The sequence below is a fragment of the Nannospalax galili genome, unplaced genomic scaffold (genome assembly GCF_000622305.1).
Source record: "Nannospalax galili isolate Female #2095 unplaced genomic scaffold, S.galili_v1.0 scaffold1723, whole genome shotgun sequence".
In the NCBI taxonomy this organism is placed as follows: Eukaryota; Metazoa; Chordata; class Mammalia; order Rodentia; family Spalacidae; genus Nannospalax; species Nannospalax galili.
The window spans coordinates 785,358-801,566 of record NW_008349072.1 but is presented as its reverse complement, the minus strand read 5'-3'; positions in this window follow the sequence as shown (position 1 = coordinate 801,566).

Sequence of the window (16,209 nt, the reverse complement as noted above, 5' to 3'; positions counted from 1 at the left end):
CAGGTGAGACTTGGCTGAGGCTGTGCAGGCTGGCTCTTGTAACCATAGTGTTTGGGAAACTGAGGCAAACTGAGTCACCAAGAGTTCAAAGCCAGCCTCAGGTACAGAGTGAGACTATCTCAAAAATAAAGTAAAATAAAAGGCACCTGACACCCCCCCACCCCCACCCAGGAAAGTGATCATTGATACCAAGCAGGATGCCAGATGTCTGGGAGCTCCAAGACACAGCACATACAAACCCTTGTGTTCACTTTGGTTAGTAAACATGTCATTTAATAAATAGCCCTCCACTGTCTGCCGTGGAGTCCTCAGGTGGTGGGAGGGAAGGGCCTGGTGCACCTCCAGCTCTCAGTGGAGCAGTGGGTTCAAGGATTGAGCCCTCCCAGGTCAGAACAAGTGAGCCCTGTGGGTTGGCTCACACCTGTAATCCCAGAGCTCGGGAGGCTGAGTGGCAGGATCGTGAGTTCAAGTCCAGCCTGGGCTACACAGTGAGATCCGGTCTCCAAAAAGAAAAAAGAAACATGAGCATCACAGTCGAGCTGATGGTCAGAAGTCTGTGCTGCCCCGGGGGCTAGAGAAACGTCCCTACTGGCAGGCCTCTGTCAGGAAGGACAGTGTGGCCGTGATGCACTCAGAGGCAGTGGGGAGTCAGAGTCTGAGTCTTCCAGAAGCTTGATGTTCACATTATTGAGTAGAATCTTCTACAGTTGCAAATGCTGTTTTGGATCCTGTACAGGATGATTGAGCCGTCTCCAGGTCTGTGGGAATTGGTTGCAGGACTTCCCACAGGCATCAGAGCCGTGAATGTGAGTCCCTGGTGCCATGTTTGCATGTAGCCGGCACACCCTGGTCCATTCCCTGGATCTTTGTAGCTGACCCATGTCAGTGCCATGCAAGCGTTTACTCTGCAGAACTGATAGAAGGTGTGCACATGTTCAGTATGTCAGTTTTTTTCTCAGTCTGTGATTGGCCAGTTCCGTGGATGTTGAACCCAAAGATCCTAAAGTCCTGTTAAGTATCAAGTCCTAGCCAAGGTGGCAGCACAGCTTCTGGCTTGACGTCTCTGGGGCAGGAATTGTCCTGTCCCTCCCATGTGCCCAGCCCTCAACCAAGCTAGGGGTCTGTGCTCAGTGAGTGCCTGTTCGGGGCCAAGTTTGAGGACAGAGGACTGTGCCTTGAGCCAGGGCAGCGATAAAAGAACAGAAGAACCTGAGGAAAGGGCAGGTGCCCCACACCCTCAGCTCAGGGTCTGTAGTCCTGGGCACTCCCGCTGCAGACCTCTCCTTTCCCTTCTCCGACTGGCAAGCGCCTCACTCCGAGTATAGTCTAGGCTAGATTCAAACTCAGCTGCAATCCTTCTGCCTCCACCTCCCAAATGCTGGGGTTACACGTCTGACCCATCATACCCAACCCATCTGCTGACTCTTGATTGACTACAAAAAAAAACAATAGTTGCCCAGAGCAGTGGCAAACACCTTTAATCCCAGCATCCCAGCCCTGGGGAGGCAGAGGCTGGTGGATCTCTGTGAGTTCCAGGCCAGCTGGAGCGACAGGGAGACCCTGTCTCAAAAGACAAAAAAAACAAGGTGAGGGGTGAGGGTTCTTCCCCACCCAGAACTGCAGAGGTGGAGCCCTGGGGTCAGTACTCCCAGAGCTCCAGTCTGACCCTACACCCATGCCTGCTGGGTGAGCCAGCCGGGCTACACCTGCAGTGAGCTCTCCCAGCAAGGGGGTTGGGCAGTGGGCTGGGGATGCCAGCTGTCTGGTGGGTGACTGCCGAGCACTGTCCCACAGAGGTGGTAAGAAAGGTGAATGAGCTGATTGCCACAGGCCAGTACGGCCGGCTCTTTGCTGTCGTCCACTTTGCCAGCCACCAGTGGAAGGTGACTTCCGAGGACCTGATTCTGATTGAGAACGACTTGGACATCAAGTGCGGAGAGAGGATTCGATTGGAGAAGGTGAGACTCAAGCTGTTTTGTGCGCTGGGGTACTCGGTCACCAATCGCACGTTACTGGGAGCGTTTCCTCACTGCTGAGGTGAAGAACAGCCTTAGCAAAGATTGGGGAAGCTGAGGTGGTCTGGCCAGGCAGTGCAAACGGGAGGCAGGGCCAGGTGAGGGCAAAGCAGCTCCAGAATACAGTTGACCGAGAGGACCAACCTGTTTGGGATGCAGCCTGTTTCTTGGAGAGTGCAGACACAGCCTTGTCACTGAGCCTTGCGATCTCACTGACGTGTTCCCAGAGAAAAATTTTCTACCACACGTATAAAACTGCAGCCGATCTTGGAGTGAGGTTTCTGGCCCCTGCTGTGAGGAAAGTAGGCTTGTTTATCTGAGACAGGGTTTCATATCTTCCAGGCTGGCCTCAAACTCTGTGCAGCCAAGGCTGGCCCTGGCTATTGATTATTAATGTGGCGTAGTAGATATTGAGGGAGTAGATTTGTTTTGCTGTTCTGAGCTAGGGTCTTATTCTGTACCCCAAACTGGGCTGGAATTCATGGCAATCCTCCTGCCTCAGCCTCTTGAATACTGAGATGACAGGTGTGAGCCCCGACACCCTCCTTTGTGGTTACAGGGTTTGTGTGTGTGTTTACACCGCAGAGAAAGAACACTAAACTGTTTCTAAGCAGTCTCAAAACCTATGGTCTGAGCAAAACCAGTTAGCTGACTAAAATTTTAGTTACATTTACTTATTTATGTCAGTGTGGGGGTCAGAGGACACCTTGTAGGGGTTGTTTCTCTGCGTCCACCGTGTGAGTCTGGTCCTCTTACTGCGTTTTCAGTGTCACGTTGTGTTTTGGGGTGTGGATGTCACCAATCCTCAGTGTGTTCTCTAACCTTAACGAGCCAGTGACTAAACACTCCCTTTCTCTCTCCTCAGGTCCTGCTAGTCGGAGCAGACAACTTCACACTCCTCGGCAAGCCACTCCTCGGGTAATGAGCTGTTGCATGCTGGCCTTGGTCCCGGGCCTGGGCTGGTGGCAGACTGGACAGTGTGATCAGACCTGAGGGGTTTATAGGCACATTGCTGTCAAAGCTCATCACACGACTTTCATGATCCTGTGGGCTTTTGGTGTCTCAAGAAGAAACAAGCCAGCCGCTGGTCTGTCACTAATCCATTACTGTGTGGCTCTTCAGGTCTTCTTGAGGGTTGGGGCACAGCTCAAGGGTAGAGCGCCTACCTGTAATTTTTGAGGCCCTGAGTGATTCTCAACACCAGAAAGAAATATAAAGGAAAGGCTTTGTTGTCTTTTTGAGACAGAGTCGTAACTGAAGCCCTGGAACAGACCATATAGACGGGACTGGCCTTGAACTTGTGGCAGTCCTCCTGCCTCTGCCTCCCAACTGTGGAAATACAGGTGTATGCCACCATGCCTAGCTAAAAAAAAATTTTTTGATACTCTGTTAGGCTTTTTTGTTTCGTTTTGTTTTGTTTTCTTGTTGAAGCTTGAAGGCAATTTTATGAAGAGTTTAAAAGAAATGCCCCAAGCCAGGCGTGGTGGCACGCGCCTTTAATCCCAGCACTCGGGAGGCAGAGGCAGGCGGATCTCTGTGAGTTCAAAGCCAGCCTGGTCTACACAGTGAGTTCCAGGACAGCTGGAGCTACAGGGAGACCCTGTCTCAAAAAGACCAAAAAAAAGCCGGGTATGGTGGCACACGCCTTTCATCCCAGCACTCAGGAGGCAGAAGCAGGCAGATCCCTGTGAGTTCAAGGCCAGCCTGGTCTACATAGTGAGTTTCAGGACAGCTGGGGCTACAAGGAGACCCTATCTCAAAAAGACCAAAAAAGAAAAAGGAACACCCCTAAGATGGGCAACTGTAAATCTCAGCAGCTGCCCAGAGGAAAGGTGAAGGAAAAAGCCAGGCTGTTGTGCTGATGTAGGGGTCAGACACATGCAGACTGGCAGCCATGTGGCAGGGTTGGGGCTTTAGAGAAAGAGTAAGCAGAGTTTACAGTGAGTAGACCAGATGTCCTGATACATGCATGTGATCCCCGAGGCAAGAGGAGGCCCAGAAGTTCAGAGAATTGGGCACACAAATTCAGGGTCAGCCTGGAGACTTGAGACCCTACCTCAAAAAGGGAAATGTTTACAAGAATGTGCAACTTTCTTTTAAAAATATTTTTGTTTTTATTTTATGTGTATGAGTGTATTGCCCGCATGTATGTGAGTGCACCCATGTCATGCAGTACCACGGAGGTCAGAAGAGGGCTTCGGATTCCCCTGGAACTGGAGTTAAGGATGGTTCGTGGCCACCATATGGGTGCTGGGAGTCGAACCCAGGTGCTCTTTACTGCTGAGCCATCTCTCCAGCCCGAGAGTGTGCAACTTTTATAACTGGCCAAAGTTCATCCTGCAAACCTTACTATGGTATAAGGTATAAAACTAGGGGCCAGTCATGGTGGCGCATGCCTTTGATCCCAGCACTTGGGAAGCAGAGGCAGGCAGATCTCTGTGAGTTCAAGGCCAGCCTGGTCTACATAGTGAGTTCCAGGCCAGCTGGGGTTACAGGGAGACCCTGCTTCAAAAAGACCAAAAAAAAAAAGAAAAAAGTATCAAGAAGGCCCGTCCTTTATTTTCCTTCTTTCTAGGAAGGATCTTGTTCGAGTTGAGGCCACAGTCATTGAAAAGACAGAATCGTGGCCCAAAGTCTATATGAAATTTAAGAAGAGGAAAAACTACAGGAGGAAAAAAAGTGAGTGGGCTGACACTGTGCTCCCCGCACACCGTGCTCCCCGCATACCTACATGCTGTGCTCTCCGCACATTGTGGTCCCCGCACACTGGTCAGCACCCATGTCCTCCTGTTGAGGCAGGTGGTGCCTGTTCCCTGTGGGCAGCTGGGCAAGGCCAGGGTGAGATCATCCTAACAGCAAGCGGCAGGGTTGACCAGGGTGAGGCTCTGGGACAGCTCTTACCCCTATGCCACGGGACACTTGGGGATAGTAGTGGCATCATGTGTTCTGGAAAACTGGAAGCAATTCACACGTGTGCCAGGGAGTGCTGACACTCCATGTGTTGGACTGGGGCTTAGAAGGCGACGGGACAGTGTCAGGCTAGAAAAATGGCTGGCAGAGCCTTATGCTGTCAGCACGCATGTTTGTGCCTGTGATGGCATAGAAGGTGCTTTAAAGGGAGACAAATTAGTGGAACCAGGAGCGGGGGGTGAAGGAAGCAGGGCAGCACACAGGGGAGCTGCTTTTATGATAGCTGGTCAGGCCACGTGGCCTGAGCCTTCTCAATGTCTTGCTAATGCTGCGTTAAGGCCTTTTAAGAGCATGTGCCATGGTGGGGTGCAGTGGCCAGGCCATGTATCCTCTGAATATGGTCACAGAGAAGCGCCACAGCTGGGGCCAGCTGGCTGGGTTTTGTGGAGTCAGGGATGCTTTTGATTGGGGGCCGGGGGTGCTGCCCGCCCTTCTCCCTGAGGAGCACCTGATGGGCCTGGCCTTCGGATCTTCACGTTGTCCACCATTGTCCAGAGCCGCAGATGCTCCAGGAGCAGAGAGAGTGCTGTGTCTGCAGGAGCCGCCACAGGGCCATTCCCCAAGGCAGGGACACTGCAAGGCCCCAGGAGTTCAAGAAGGACCTTGAGTGGCTGCAGAGCCCATTCTGAGTTGTCACGTGCAGCAGATGCCAGCCAGACACTGCAGCTCACCCTTGTGATCCCAGAACTGAGGTGGAAGGATTGACTCAAGTTCCCAGCCAGCCTGGTCTTCATAGCAAGACCTTGCTTACCTCTAAAAAATCAAACCCGTGGGCTAGAGAGATGGCTCACCAGAGAATCCGAATTCAGTTCCCAGCACCCACATTAGGCAGATCCAGTACCTCTGGCCTCAGTGGTCAGCTGCACATACACGCACTAAAATATAAATCTTAAGGTGGGTGTGGACACCTTCAGTCCCAGCACTTGAGAGGCAGAGGCAGGCAGATGGATCCCTGTGAGATCGAGGTCAGCCTGGTCTACACAGCAAGTTCAAGACCACCTGGGGCTACAGGGAGACCCTGTCTTAAAAAAAAAAACCAAAAAACAGAAACTGTGGCAGTTGCTAAGCAGCCCCTGCATGGTCAGACATACCCCAGTTGAGCACTGCAGTCTGTGTTGAAATGGAGCCTCCCCCATCCCTGCCACTCAAAGTGAGTGGGCAAGACCGTCCTGCCCTCATGGTCCTGAGGCTAGAGTGGCTGTGGGCCAGAGCAGACACTAGACCAGAAGGCCAGTGGGGGTCCAGCCTTCTCTGCAGCTGTGGATGGACCCATGGGGCGTGTGAGTCCGTCAGTGCACACATCAGGTGAACACATTTGAGGGCAAGAGACAGCCAGGGGCCAAGATGCTGGAGAGGCAGAACGCACCATGGGGTGATCAGGTGCCTAGGCAGAGCCTCCGTGGACAGAGCTGACTCTGGACAGGACCCAGCCCAGTCTGACACAAGGATCTGTCTTTCAGTTATCGTGAACCCACAGACCATCCTCCGGATAAACACCATTGAGATCGCACCCCATTTGCTGTGACCAGAGCTGATGTTTAAGTTTAAGAAGCATCTAAAGAACTCAGGCCCACTGAGGCCGTGCACCCACAAAGCCAAGGCAGGATGTCCGTGAGTTCCAGGCCAGGTCGGGCTGCACAGCTGGACCCCGCTTTAAAATAAGAAATAAAGTTGTGTTTTATAAGAGTGAGCCTCTATGAACAGCTTCACATTAGACAGGGAAGCCCCATCCTGCCCCTGGTCCAAGCCGGCTGCTAGGACCATAGATGGTATTTTTGGCAGCTGGGGCAGGGCACAAGTGGGACCTGGGCCTGGGGGCTGACGGCTGATGGCTGACCTCCATCAGACCAGGAGGCCAGAAGGTGTTGGATCCCCTGTAATGAGTTCGGGATGGTTGTTAGACACCATGTGGGTGCTAGGAACACCAAGGTCTTCTACAAGGGCAGCCAGTGCTCCCAGCTTCTGAGCCACCTCTCCAGTGGCTTGTTTGTTTTTATTTGGTGTGTGTGTGTGTGTGTGTGTGTGTGTGTATTGCCTGCGTGTATGTAAGTGCACCCGTGTCGTGCAATGCCCTCAGAGGACAGAAGAGGACATTGGATCCCCTGGATGGAGCTGGAGTTACAGTTGTTAGCCGCCATGTGGGTGTTGGGATTCAAGCTTGGGTCTTCTGCAAGAATGGCCAGTGTTCTTAACCACTGAGCCATCTCTCCAGCTCCAAGCCTTCAGTGTTTTGAGATGTGTCACTGTGTAGCCCAGGCCCACCCTGAACTTGAAGAACTCCTTTCTCAAAAAAGCTGCTCCCAGGGTAAAAAGCTGTAGTTCCAGCCAGGCATGGTGGCGCACGCCTGTAGTCCCAGCACTTGGGAGGCAGAAGTAGGCGGATCCCTGTGAGTTCAAGGCCAACCTGGTCTACATAGTGACCAGGTCAGCTGGGGCTACAAAGACCCTGTCTCAAAAAGACGGAAAAAAAAAAAAAAAAAAAAAGGCTGCAGTTCCAGGCTGGTAATCTGTGCTGAGTCCCAGCTCCTTTTCACCTCCTCCAGCAGGGACGGCTCACCATGTGGAGTGACCACATTGCATTCTGGGGAAAGGATGTAATGGGTAGGGCAGAGGGCTGGGAGGAGAGGAGGTCTGAACTTGATATGGAAGGGTCTGTGGGGCCCAGGGCTCTTACCCTGTGAGTCAGGCCTACTGTGAGGATGGTGCTGGGCAGGTCAGGGGTAGAGGGACCCAGCAGACAGGAAGAAGGAAGGCTTTGGGGAGCTGGGGGGAATAGCTCAGGTGGTCCCAGGTTCCAGGCCCTCGTGAACTGCCGGGGTCTTGCAGTGGTATCATCCTGTGGTCAGCCATGGTAACCGTTTTCCTCACGTTCCCAGCCACCCCTGAGGAATCACCCGGTCTGTGTTTCTTTGAGATATAGGGTCTCACTCTGTAGCCTTGGCTAGACTGGAACTTTTATGTAAAGCAGGCTGACCTCAAACTCACAGAGATCTCTGCCTTGTGAATGTTACGATCAAAGACGTGCACCACCACCGGCAGATTTCTGGTTTTTCTGTCACTGTCACTCCTTGAACTTGAAGCACTCGTCCTGTCTCAGCCCTCCCAGTGCTGGGTCACAGCTGTGCACTGCCACACCAGCTGTCGCTCGGAGCCTGTCCAGGCTCACCTGCAGTGCAGTGCCTCTGTGTGTAGCAGAGGGCTGTGCCCCGTCGGCCCACTCTGCCTTAGGGGGAGGAAGCTGTTGGGGAGGCCTCTTCCACAGGCTCTGTGCTGACCAGTCTCTCAGCTTAGAAGGTGGTGGCCTGCCCGTGTGGAGTGCTCTCACCTCAGCCACGTCCAAGGCTTCTATCACATTTCTTTTGTGGGGAGAAGGTAGGCATACATGTGCCACAGCACTTGTGTGGGGGTCAGAGAACTTTTGGGAGTTGGTCCTCACCTTCACCCTGCTGGAGACAGGCTAGAGTTTCCTGAGTGCCAGGCAAGCTCTCTGCCAGCTGAGCATCATCCTTAGCCCTTTTTTTTGTTTGTGGGTTGGTCAGTTTTGGTTGTTTTGGAGACAATCTCTCTGTATAGCCCTGACTAGCCTGGAACTCACTCCATAGACCAGGTTAACCTCTAATTCACAGAGATCTGCCTTTCTCTGCCTTCTGAGCGTTGGGATTAAAGATGTATACTACCACTCCAGTGCCAGAGGATCTGACATCTTCTCTGGCCTCCTCAGACACTACACACATGTAATTACATATATACATGCAGACAAAATACTCATACATGTGAAATAAATTCTTAAATTTTGTTTGATATTATGTATGATGTGTATATGTGTGTGATGTGTATATATGTCTAGGTGATGTGTATGTATGTGTGTATGTGTATGCATTATGGATGTATGTCTGTGAGTGTGGCACAGTGTACATGTGGCAGTCAGAGGACAACATTCAGGGGTCAATTCTCTCATCCCACCATGGGTTCTGAAGATTGAACTAAAGCCTTCACCTTTGCATGGCAAGTGGTTTTACCCAGAGTCATCTTGCCAGCCCCATGTTTGTTTTCTAAGACAACTCGAGCTTTGTAGCCGGGGCTGACCTTGGACTAGCAGCAATCTCCCTTGTGCCTTGGTCTCTTGAGTGCTGGTATGACAGGTGTGAACCCCTCACAGCGACCGCCTTCTGCTGTGCTGGAAATACACTCCAGGTGCTATAAACCACAACAGGCACTTTGGCCCATCCTGACCTTGCCTGGCTCCCAGGCCCTGGCTGTCCTTGCCTGAGCCCTGCCTTATGAGCTCTGGCTCCCTCTGTTCGACTAGCCTATGCCACTGGTCCCTTCCAGATCACGGTCTATGCCCTGCCCATCCCATCCAGTGTCAGCACCACATGTGTGCAGGTTCCCCATTGCTTGCCTGTGGTGCAGTGCCTCTGCTGCTGGTTCTGGGAAAAGACTTGTACCCGTTTGCTTAGTTTTCTGGGTGCTGAGGCTAGAACTTTAGCTCATGCTACTAAGTGCTCTACTACAAAGCCACACCCCAACTGTCCATTCTGTTTGCTGATGTCCACCCGGCACCAGCCTTCAGTCCCCCAATCCAAGAAAACAAGGTAGCACACACCTGTATTGCCAACCCCTGTGAGGCTGAGACAGGAGGACTGCCGTGGATTTGAGGCCAGCCTGACCTACAGAGTGAGAACCTGTCGCTTTGTGTTCTTTTTCAATATTTTATTTATTTTATGTATATGAGTGTATTGCCTGCATGTGTGTAAGTGCACCCGTGTTGTGCAATGCCGCGGAGGTCAGAAGAGGGCTTCGAATTCCCCTGGAACTGGAGTTAAGGACAGTTCGTAGCAGCCATGTGGGTGCTGGGAATCGAACCCAGGTCCTCTGCAAGAGCAGTCAGTGCTCTTAGCCGCTGAGCCATCTTTCCAGCCCCGGGAACCTGTCTTAAGAAATAAACATAGCCAGACAGTGATACATGCCTTTAATCCCAACACTCAGGAGGCAGAGGCAAGTGGATCTCTATGAGATCTGCCAGGCCAGCTGGGGCTATAGGGAGACTGTCTCAAAAAGACAAAAAAAAAAAACAACTTTGGTGGGGGAGCCTGGAAAGATGACTTAGTGGTAAAGAGCACTGGCTGCTCTTCAAGATGACCCAGGTTTGTATCCCAGCACCCACATGGCAGCTAACAACTGTCCATAACGCCAGTTCCAGAGAATCTGGTGCCCTCTTCTGTCCTCTGTGGACACTGCACAACACAGGTATGCAGGCAAAACACTAATACACATAAAATAAAAATAATTTTAAAAAGAAACATGGGGCTGTGATGGTGCATGCTTTTAATTGCAGCATTTAGGAGGCAGAGGCAGGCAAGTCTCTAGGAGATCGAGACCAGCCTGGTCTACATAAGGAAATCGGGCCAGCTGAGACTACAGGGAGACCCCTCTCTCCAAAACAAAACAAGGAGCTGGAGAGATGACTCAGCAGTTAAGGGCACTGGCTGCTCTTGGAGAGGGCTGGGGTTTGGTTCCCAGGACCCACATGGTGGCTAACAGCCGTCCATAACTCCAGCTCCGGGAGATCCGACACCCTCTTCTGAGCTCCACAGGCATGGTTTGCCTTCATGACACAGGTGCACTTACATACATGCAGGCAAACCACTCACACCCATAGAATAAAAATAATAAAATACTTTTAAAAAGCAAACAAACAAACAAAAAACAAAAAAGTGCAGGGCAGTGAGATGGCTCAGCAGGGAGAGGCACTTTCCACCAAGCCTAGACCTGCGTTCCAGCCAGACTCACATGGTGGACAAAGGATTTCCACATCTGACACACCCATGCAGACACATACAAATAAATAAATGCAATCTAAGAAACAAGTCTGCCCACTTGTAATCCCAACACAAGAGGATCAGGAGTTCAAGGCCAGCCTAGGGAATTCTAGGTCAGCCTGGGCTACAGGTGTCCCTGACTCAAAAAAAAAAAAGACAAAAATCTACAATTCTGGGAGAGGTGTCTTGGGTTAAGAGTACTTGCTGCTCTTCCAGAGGACCCGGGTTTGACTCCCAGCACACACAGGGGCTGTGTCACTCTCTTCTGGCCTTCATGGGCACTACACACACACCACTAAACATACATCCTTCAAAACACTTGTAAAAATAAAATCATTTTTTAAGGGGGGGGCTGGAGAGATGGCTCAGCAGTTACCAGCACTGGTTGCTCTTGCGGAGGACCCAGGTTCAGTGCCCAGTACCCACACGACAGCTACAAACCGTCCTTAACTCCAGTTCCAGGGGAATCCGAAGCCCTCCCTCCACGGCATTGCACGACATGAGTGCACTCACATACATGCAGGCACTACACTCATACACATAAAAAAAAATAAAATATTTTTAAAATCTTTTTTAAAAATATTTAATTCCGGGGCTGGAAAGATGGCTCAGCAGTTAAGAACACTGGTTGTTCTTGCAGAAGATCCGGGTTCAAATCCCAGCACCCACATGGCAGCTAACAACCGTCTGTAACTCCAGTCCCAGGGGATCCGACAGCCTCTTCTGACCTCCGCCAGCATTGCACAACACGGGTGCACTTACCTACATGCAGGCAATACATGCATACACATAAAATAAAAATAACTTTAAAATTTTTTAAAAATATTTAAATTGAGCACACCTTTAATCCCAGCACTCGGGAGGCAGAAGCAGGCAGATCTCTGTGAGTTCAAGGCCAGCCTGGTCTACATAGTGAGTTCCAGGACAGCTGGGGCTACAGGGAGACCCTGTCTCAAAAAGACCAAAAAAATTTTTATTTTTATTTTATATGTATGAGTGTATTGCCTGGATGTAAGTGCACCCAAGTCATGCATGTCAGAAGAGGACATTGGATTCTCCTGGAACTGGAGTTACAGACGGTTGTTAGCCTCCATGTGGGTGCTGGGAACCAAACCTGCGTACTCTGCAAGAGCATTCAGTGCTCTTAACCACTGAGCCATCTCTCTAGCCTATAAATCATTTTTTAAAACCCTCAGTTCCACTCCACTGGTAAGCCAGATGTTAGCCACCATGGATGACGGGCTTCCCCTGGGAAGTGCAGCTGTCTGTGGGGTCCCAGGCCACCCTCAGGAGGGTTATGTCAGCAATGTTGATGAGATGGCGGGAAAGACTGAACCTGTGTCTACAGGAACCCAGCCAGGCGGGCTCACGACTGCGCCACGGTGGACTGTCCTGCTGTATCGGCAGAGTTCATGGTGTACACAGGGTCAGCGAAGGGGCTGCCCTCGATGCTGCAGGACCCCAGCTCACTCCCTGGGCGCCTGGCTCTGGGAGCTCGGGACACAGCTGCCGTGCCTGTGCCTGTGCCTCCAGCGTGTTCCCACCACACCTGCACTGCTCACCAAGATAACGAAGCGCACTTGAAAGGTCAAACGCCCTTTGACCACATCTGGGGCAGACACCACCATGTTCCTTCATGGCTCAGCAGTGCCAAGTCCCCCGCTCGGAGGGCAGAGACAGGCACGGTGCCCAAGGTCTAACAATACATCCATCTGCTCTCCTCCTCCTCCTCCTGGCGCCAGCCTCAGAGACAGACTTCTCCCCTACGGTACTTGTGCAATAAGTTGGGGCCTCCCCTCCTAGGCTGCTCATAAACACCGGGTGCTGGCAGCACCTCACTACCTCGCCTATGGAAATGAATTTGGAGCAAAGGTCGTTTCGTTGTTTTAAAGTAAAATCACAGGGCTGGGGAGATGGCTTAAGTCTGCGAAGTCCTTGCCACATAAGCATGAGGTCCTGAGTTCAAAACCCCAGCACACATAAAAAGACAAGTGTGGGGCTAGAGAGATGGCTCAGCGGTTAAGAGCACTGACTGCCCTTACAAAGGACCCGGGTTCAACTCCCAGCACCCACATGGCAGCTACGAACCATCCTTAACTCCAGTTCCAGGGGAATCGAAGCCCTCTTCTGACCTCCACGGCATTGCACGACACAGGTGCACTCACATACATGCAGGTGATACACTCATACACATAAAATAAAAATAATAAATAAAATATTCTTTTTTTGAAAAGACAGGTGTGAGCCGACAAGATGGCCCAGCAGGTAAAGGCACTTGTGGCCCTGGGGACCTGAGGTCAATCCCTGGGACCCACCTCCCACATGGTAGAGGGAGAGAAGTGACTTGCTATGGGGTGGGGGGGCATGACACACCACATGGACCAACACGACTCGACATGGAGACGGGATAAACAGGCATCATAATTTTTTAAAAGCCAGGCCAGCAGTGCATACCTGTAATCTCAGCTGGGGAGGCAGAGGCAGGAGGACCCCTGGGGCCCACTGGCCACCCAGTCTAGCTGAATTTGTGAGGTCCAGGTTCAATGAAAGACACATCTCAAAAAATAAGGTGCAGGGGTTGGCGAGATGATTCAGTGGGTAAAGCATTTGCCGCGCAAGCCTGAAGACCTGGGTTCGATTCCTGGAACCCATGTAAAGGTAGAAAGAGCCAACTCCACAAAGTTATCTCCTGACCTCCACAGGTGTATGCACATGGTACATGCATGCACACACACACACACACACACACACACACACACACACACACACACACCAAACTTTAAAAACAATAAGGTCAAAGTCAAGCATGATAGTGGACACCTGACATGATGCATGAGCACACACGTGAGCATGTACACACAGCACACATACACTGAATGCCACCCACAAAATAATCACAAAGTAAGTCCCATCATGTGGAGGCTGCCACGCACACCAAAGAGAAAACACGAGACCCACAAGATGCCGCCCTAGAGCACGGAGGGCGGTGCCCAGGGCTCGGGAGCCACAGCCAGCAGACCCTGGGCACTGCGTCTCTCTCCATCTCCTGAGGTTCCTGGTCACCTCTGCAGAACATGTTCCTTGTCTGAGGCTGGGGGCCAGACAGCAAACATGCCAGCCCACCAGATACCCTTCCTGCTGTCCCTGAGCTGCAGCACAAACAGCTGTCCCTGTCTGTTCATGGGCAGAGTGCTGCAGAGGCCCCAGCCCACCTCACCCCTGCTGCCCTCCCTGAACCCCCTGATGTGTCCATCAATCACTGTTTTATCACTGCAGATAAGTCTTCCCACGGCTCACTAAAACCTGGAGTAGGGTTAACGAACAGTGGTGCAACATGAAACACAACCGGGGTTTATCTGGGTTCCTCACCCAGTGCCTCTAAACTATCAGAATTTTCAGAGTTTAGATTTTCTTGAATTCAGTATTTGCAATGAGCCTGCGGTTGTTTATTAGAGATTTATTTGTACTCATGTGTATGTGTCGGTGTATGGGGGGGCATGTTTGTGCCGGTGCATTCAGAGATCAGAAAACAGCATCGGACCTCCCAGGAGTTGGAGTTGCAGGTGGTTGTGAGCTGCCTAACATGGGTGCTAGGAACCAAACTCTGGTCCTCTGAAACCTAAGAGCTGAGCCATCTCTCCAGCCCATTTTTAATGTTTTATTATTTTTAGTTTTTTATGTGTATGATTGTATTGCCAGCATGTATGTAAGTGCATCCATGTTGTGCAATGCCTGTGGAGGTCAGAAGAGGGTGTTGAGTTCCCCTGGAACTATAATAGGGGTGGTTGTCAGCTGCCGTGTGGGTGCTGGGAACTGAACCAGGGTCCTCTGCATAAGCAGCCTGTAGCCCCAGCTGTCCTGGAACACACTATGTAGATCAGGCTGGCCTTGAACTCACAGAGATCTGCCTGCCACCTCTGCCTCCCGAGTGCTGGGATTAAAGGCATGCGCTACCACGCCCAGCTCAGCACAAACTCTTTTTTAGTTAAAAATTTTTATTTATTTATTATTTTTTAAAATATTTTATTATTTTTATGTGTATGCATGTATTGCCTGCATGTAGGTAAGTGCACCCATGTAGTGCAATGCCTGCCAAAATCAGAAGAGGCTGTCAGATCCCCTGGAACTGGAGTTACAGACAGTTGTTAGCTGCCATGTGGGTGCTGGGATTCAAACCCGGGTCTTCTGCAAGAACAGTCAGTGTTCTTAATCGCTGAGCCATCTCTCCAGCCCCATCTCTGTTCTTATTTTTAAGGTTTATTTTTAATTTTGTGTTTCTGTGTCTGTGTGCAATGCTCCAGGTGCCTGAGGAGGCCAGAAGAGAGTGTCAGATCCCCTGGAACTGGAGTTACAGGCAGTTGTGATCCACTTGACACAGGTGCTGGGAACTGAACTCTGGGCCTCTGCAAGAGCAATACAGGTTCTTAACCACAGAGCTCTCTCTCTCTGGCCCCATGTTGTTTCCTTTGCCAGAGGATCTCATTCTGTAGGCCCACCTAGCACCAAACCCACAGCAGTCCTCGGGCCTCAGGCCTTTTCAGAGTTGAGATTATAGGCATGTGCATCACCTCTGTTGATCACATCTGAGTTCATGATGATGAGGGGACTTATTATGGGATGGGATGGACCAGGATCAAGGCTAAGAGGGTGGAACCTGCCTCTGGGAAAGGTAGGGCTGGAGATTAAATTCTACTAAACTCTATAAAATAAACATCTGTACACACACACACACACACACACCGCCACCACCACCACCACCACCACCTTTTATACAGAGTTCCCAGGACCTCTCGGTAGGGAAGCCATCTGCTGTGACATCAAAGCCCCTGTGAAGCCTTGCTCGAGCCACACTTAGAGAGGGCCTGCCACATGCTTGGAAAGGATTGTGCAAACCAGATGTATGTAAACAAATCCCTAGAAGGGCAGCTGTGTCTCACCTGGATGTTTCTGGGAGGGGAGATCGTCTGACTGGAACTCTTCCTTCTCCCACTGCTGTGAAGACAAACCTTGCTCATGAGGCCCTAACCGGGGTATGGCTGGGGAAGGGAGGGCTGGCAGAATTTAGGCACCAGGGTGTAGAGCAGCTGTGTCTGACCCGCTCCTGCTCCCTGGTCTTCTTACCTGTTGGATTGGGGTGGGGGTGGGGTCAGAGTAGCAAATGTTTGCCAAGCTGCAGCTGGCCTGGAACTTGCTATGTAGACCAGGCTGGCCTTGAACTCACAGAGATCTGCCTGCCTCTGCCTCTTGAGTGCTGGGACTGAAGGTGTGCACCACCAAGCCTGGCATTATGATCTGGATCTTAAATGTCCTCCAAAGGCCTGTGAATTAGGAGTTTAGTTCCCATGCTGGGTGTGGTGGCACACACCTTTAATCCCAGCACTCAGGAGGCAGAGGCAGGCAGA